Raw genomic sequence first — 7590 nt, 5'->3', positions numbered from 1 at the left:
CACACCTCACACACGCATGCATACATACACGCATGCACGCACACACACACACACACATAACACAAACTCAACCCTGCATCTTAAAGGCTGCTGCCCAATGTACATAAACATGGAACACTGGTCACTTAAATAATGGAACACTGGTCACTTTAATAATGGAACACTGGTCACTTAAATAATGGAACACTGGTCACTTTAATAATGGACCACTGGTCACTTTAATAATGGAACACTGGTCACTTAAATAATGGAACACTGGTCACTTTAATAATGGAACACTGGTCACTTAAATAATGGAACACTGGTCACTTAAATAATGGAACACTGGTCACTTTAATAATGGAACACTGGTCACTTAAATAATGGAACACTGGTCACTTAAATAATGGAACACTGGTCACTTTAATAATGGAACACTGGTCACTTAAATAATGGAACACTGGTCACTTAAATAATGGAACACTGGTCACTTTAATAATGGAACACTGGTCACTTAAATAATGGAACACTGGTCACTTAAATAATGGAACACTGGTCACTTTAATAATGGAATACTGGTCACTTAAATAATGGAACACTGGTCACTTTAATAATGGAACACTGGTCACTTAAATAATGGAACACTGGTCACTTTAATAATGGAACACTGGTCACTTAAATAATGGAACACTGGTCACTTTAATAATGGAACACTGGTCACTTAAATAATGGAACACTGGTCACTTAAATAATGGAACACTGGTCACTTAAATAATGGAACACTGGTCACTTTAATAATGGAACACTGGTCACTTAAATAATGGAACACTGGTCACTTTAATAATGGAACACTGGTCACTTAAATAATGGAACACTGGTCACTTAAATAATGGAACACTGGTCACTTTAATAATGGAACACTGGTCACTTAAATAATGGAACACTGGTCACTTAAATAATGTTTACATACTGTTTTACCCATTTCATATGTACATACTGTATTCTAGTCAAGACCATCCTATTCAACTATTACCGTACATATAGTATTCTATCCAACGTATTCTACAGATATACTACATATTCTATCCACATACTGTCCATAATGTCTATACATCTCATCACACATACTACAGTATATATATATATATATACTACATATTCTATCCACATACTGTCCATAATGTTTATACATCCCATCACACATAGCTTCAGTGTATATATATATATATATATATATATATATATATATATATATATATATATATATATATACTACAGATTTATATACTATATATATACTACAGATTTATATACTATATATATACTACATATTCTATCCACATACTGTCCATAATGTCTATACATCCCATCTATTTATACTCTAGACTCAGACATTGCTCGTCCTAATATTTATATATTTCTTAACTCCATTATTTTACTTTAGATGTGTGTGTATTGTTGTGAATTGTTAGATATTACTGCACTGTTGGAGCTAGGAACACAAGCATTTCGCTACAATATCATCTGCTAAATATGATTATACGACCAATTGTATTTGATTTGAACCTCGCCACGCCACGTATTCATTATGGGTTACAACCTAAACACCAGAGAGGTGCTTTACAACAGTATGAATTACAGCTCTCTTCCTTCTGGGATTAGAATGTAGCCTCCGAGACACAGACACATCTGCTCTCTGTATATTCTGACCAGTGTTGTGGTCTGGCAGATCTGCTGTAGCTCCAGCAACAATATCATACATGAGGACGTCTCCATCTAGTGGCTGAGAACTCCACACACCACAGAATCAATAAGGTTACAAACACTGGCATTACAACAACAATAAATAACAAACAAATGTATTCTGTTACAGTATGAAGATAAATAAACAATGGCAGTTGGTAGTATTTGGCTCCACGGTGGAAGATAAATGATTATAATAATGAAGAGATTACACAGGACATTTGGAGATGAAAAAAAAACATATATTGTCATTGCATTATTATAACACCAGTCAAGTGTCTTGATATCCCAATGAGTCCAAACAGGACATTACCACACACCTTCACAACAAACTGCACTTCATTTCCTTGTCTCAAAGCAGACAGGCAGGAATCCTTAACTGAAGGAGCCACAGGCGGCAAATTAGAACACTGTCAGGGCAGAGAGAAACACAGGAGGTTAACACAGGAGGTTAACACAGGAGGTTAACGCAGGAGGTTAACACAGGAGGAAATAGATGGGGAGTAAAACAGTGAACCTCTGTGAATGAGGCAATACAGTGGATCTATAGATGTTCTGGAAATCTTATCAGACTATTCAAGTGTTGCCTTAAGGGCCTTATGGGCCCTGGTCAAAGGTTTTGTACTACAAAGGGAATAGAGTCCCATTTAGTATTTGGTGTTTTTTAGGATCCCCAATTAACTGTTGCCGAGGCAACGGCTACTCTTCCTGGGGTCCAAACAGGAAACAACACAACAAATCAAAGTCATAATATACATAAATATAAATAGCACTACATTTACATTACAATTTATCCATTCAGCAGACGCTCTCATCCAGAGAAACCCACAGCTAGTGCATTTACCTGGAGATAGACAGGCGAGACAAACACAAACTGTATCACAGTGGTATCCCAACCACCTATCACATACATAACACAATACATAATACAATATATAATACAATACAAAATACAATACACAATACAATACACAATACAATATATAATACAATGCATAATACAATACATAATACAATATAAAATACAATACATAACACAATACAATACACAATACAATACATAATACAATACATAATACAATATATAATACAATACATAATACAATACATAATACAATACATAACACAATACATAATACAATACATAATACAATACATAATACAATATATAATACAATACATAATACAATACACAATACAATATATAATACAATACATAATACAATACATAATACAATATATAATGCAATACAATACACAATACAATATATAATACAAGACAATACATAATACAATACATAATACAATACACAATACAATATATAATACAATACAATACATAATACAATACAATATATAATACAATACATAATACAATACACAATACAATATACAATACAATACATAATACAATACAATACATAATACAATATATAATACAATATAAAATACACTACATAATACAATATATAATACAATATAAAATACACTACATAATACAATATACAATACAATACATAATACAATACAATACATAATACAATATATAATACAATATAAAATACACTACACAATACAATACATAATACAATACATAACACAATATATAATACAATGTATAATACAATACATAATACAATACATAACACAATATATAATACAATGTATAATACAATACATAATACAATACATAATACAATATATAATACAATGTATAATACAATACATAATACAATATATAATACAATACATAATACAATATATAATACAATACATAATACAATACATAATACAATATATAATACAATGTATAATACAATACATAATACAATACATAATACAATATATAATACAATGTATAATACAATACATAATACAATACATAACACAATATATAATACAATGTATAATACAATACATAATACAATATATAATACAATACATAATACAATATATAATACAATACATAATACAATACATATTACAATATATAATACAATGTATAATACAATACATAATACAATACATAATACAATACATAATACAATACATAATACAATATATAATACAATACATAATACAATACATATTACAATATATAATACAATGTATAATACAATACATAATACAATACATAATACAATACATAATACAATACATAATACAATATATAATACAATATATAATACAATACATAATACAATACATAATACAATACATAATACAATATATAATACAATACATAATACAATACATAATACAATACATAATACAATATATAATACAATACAATACATAATACAATATATAATACAATACATAATACAATACATAATACAATACATAATACAATACATAATACAATATATAATACAATACACAATACAATACATAATACAATATATAATACAATACACAATACAATACATAATACAATACATAATACAATACATAATACAATACATAATACAATACATAATACAATACATAATACAATACATAATACAATACACAATACAATACATAATACAATACATAATACAATACATAATACAATACATATTACAATGCATATTACAATACATAATACAATACATAATACAATACATAATACAATACATAATACAATACATAATACAATACATAATACAATACGTAATGCATCAAAATGTCTGTGTGTTTCTTCACAGTCCATGTTGTGCCGTAAGGTGTTCTTTTATCTGGTTTTATTGCTGCTTGAGTGACCTGGAGAGGCAGCGAGTTCCATGTAGTCATGGCTCTGTTTAAAACTGTGTGTTTCCCAGCCTCTGATCTGGACCTGGGGACTATGAAGAGACCTCTGGTTGCATGTCTTGTGTTGTACCGATGAGTGTCTGAACTGTGTTCCAACTGCTTGAACAGACAGTTCAACACATAGACACCTTGCACAAAGATCAATAGTGATGCAGTCAATCACTCCTCAACTTTGAGCCAGGAGAGATTGACATGCATGTCATTGACATTCACGCTCTGTGTACATCTGAGTGCAATACGTGCTGCTCTGTTCTGGACAAACTGCAATTGACCTATGACCTTCTTTGCCGCACCTGACCACACAACTGGGCATTAGTCCAGGTGAGACAAAACTAGGGTCTGTAGGACCTGTCTGGTTCACTGAGATATCAAGAACGCAGAGCAACGCCTTATCATGGACAGACTTCTTCCCATTTTAGTAACCATTGAGTATATGTTTTGACATGATAGCTTTCTATCTAGGGTGACACCCAGCAGTTTAGTCTCCTCAACTTTCTCAATAGCCACATTATTCAATAATAGGTCCAGGTGAGGTTTAAGGTTGAGCGAGTGATTTGTTTTTGAGATATTTAGCACCAGCCTGTTGCTAGTTACCCATTCTAAAACTGACTGGAGCTCTATATTAAGGGTGTCAGGTATTTATTTTACAGTTGCAGCCGACGTGTGTATATGGTTGAGTCGTCAGGGTACATAGACACACAGGCTTAATTCAAGGTCAGTGGAAGGTCATTAGTAAACACAAAGAACAATAATTGTCCAAGCAGGCTGCCCTGCAGTACACCACATTTGTACACCGAATTTGCATTAGAGAGGCTTCTATTAAAAAAAAAAATCTGTGTTGTATTGTCCATCCATGATAAGGCAGAGGATGTTAATCCAAAACACCTGTTTCTTCAGTAATACATTATGATCAATGATGTCAAAGACTGCACTGAAGCCTAACAAAACACCTGTTTCTTCAGTAATACATTATGATTAACGATGTCAAAGACTGCACTGAAGCCTAACAAAACACCTGTTTCTTCAGTAATACATTATGATCAAGGATGTCAAAGACTGCACTGAAGCCTAACAAAACAGCTCCCACAAAGGTATTATTATCCATTATTATCCAGCCAATCATCAGTCATTTGTTTCAGTGCCGAGCGTGGTGAGTGCCCTTCCTATAATCATGCTGAAAGTCTGTTGTTCATTTGTTTCAGTGCTGAGCGTGATGAGTGCCCTTCCTATAATCATGCTGAAAGTCTGTTGTTCATTTGTTTCAGTGCTGAGCGTGATGAGTTCCCTTCCCTATAATCATGCTGAAAGTCTGTTGTTCATTTGTTTCAGTGCTGAGCGTGATGAGTGCCCTTCCCTATAATCATGCTGAAAGTCTGTTGTTCATTTGTTTCAGTGCTGAGCGTGATGAGTGCCCTTCCCTATAATCATGCTGAAAGTCTGTTGTTCATTTGTTTCAGTGCTGAGCGTGATGAGTGCCCTTCCCTATAATCATGCTGAAAGTCTGTTGTTCATTTGTTTCAGTGCTGAGCGTGATGAGTGCCCTTCCCTATAATCATGCTGAAAGTCTGTTGTTCATTTGTTTCAGTGCCGAGCGTGATGAGTTCCCTTCCCTATAAACATGCTGAAAGTCTGTTGTTCATTTGTTTCAGTGCCGAGCGTGATGAGTGCCCTTCCTATAATCATGCTGAAAGTCTGTTGTTCATTTGTTTCAGTGCCAAGCGTGATGAGTGCCCTTCCCTATAATCATGCTGAAAGTCTGTTGTTCATTTGTTTCAGTGCTGAGCGTGATGAGTGCCCTTCCCTATAATCATGCTGAAAGTCTGTTGTTCATTTGTTTCAGTGCTGAGCGTGATGAGTGCCCTTCCTATAATCATGCTGAAAGTCTGTTGTTCATTTGTTTCAGTGCTGAGCGTGATGAGTGCCCTTCCCTATAATCATGCTGAAAGTCTGTTGTTCATTTGTTTCAGTGCTGAGCGCGATGAGTGCCCTTCCCTATAATCATGCTGAAAGTCTGTTGTTCATTTGTTTCAGTGCTGAGCGTGATGAGTGCCCTTCCCTATAATCATGCTGAAAGTCTGTTGTTCATTTGTTTCAGTGCTGAGCGTGATGAGTGCCCTTCCCTATAATCATGCTGAAAGTCTGTTGTTCATTTGTTTCAGTGCTGAGCGTGATGAGTGCCCTTCCCTATAATCATGCTGAAAGTCTGTTGTTCATTTGTTTCAGTGCTGAGCGTGGTGAGTGCCCTTCCTATAATCATGCTGAAAGTCTGTTGTTCATTTGTTTCAGTGCTGAGCGTGATGAGTGCCCTTCCCTATAATCATGCTGAAAGTCTGTTGTTCATTTGTTTCAGTGCTGAGCGTGATGAGTGCCCTTCCTATAATCATGCTGAAAGTCTGTTGTTCATTTGTTTCAGTGCTGAGCGTGATGAGTGCCCTTCCCTATAATCATGCTGAAAGTCTGTTGTTCATTTGTTTTCCGTAAAATAACATTGTATTTGATCGAACACAATTTTTTCAAAAGGTTTGCTAAACAGAGGTAACAGGCTGATCGGTCTTCTGTTTGAACCATTAACAGGTGCTTTGCTATTTTTGGGCAGCGGAAGGACCTCTACCTCCCTCCAGGCCTGACGGCACACTCTGTCTTCTAGGCTTAGATTGAAGATGTGGCAAATAGGAGTCGCAATGTATTCCGCTACCAACCTCAGTCATTTATCATCCCGGTTGTCGGTTCCAGGTGGTTTGTCCTTATTTATAGATAGCAATAATTGTTTCACCTCTTCCACACTAACTTTGCAGAATCCTAAGCCACAGTGCTTCTCATTCATTATTTGGTCCGTTATTGTCACGTTCTTTTGTATTTTGTATTTGTGTAGTGTTCACGTTATCGTCTTTCATTAAACATGTTGAACACGAACTACGGTGCATTTTGGTCCTCCTCTCCTTCCCAGGAAGGAAACCGTTACAGTTATGCATGAATATAAAGGCTCAGCATTTGTTGTTTGCTAATCTTGTCAAAAAAAACAAAAGTGGTTGGCAATATCAAAGGGTTTGTTATGAATGAACCATCAGCCCTAAT

This window comes from Oncorhynchus clarkii, chromosome 21 (genome assembly GCF_045791955.1).
Source record: "Oncorhynchus clarkii lewisi isolate Uvic-CL-2024 chromosome 21, UVic_Ocla_1.0, whole genome shotgun sequence".
Lineage (NCBI taxonomy): Eukaryota > Metazoa > Chordata > Actinopteri > Salmoniformes > Salmonidae > Oncorhynchus > Oncorhynchus clarkii.
The sequence above is the reverse complement of the archived record's forward strand: the minus strand, read 5'-3'. Positions refer to the sequence as shown.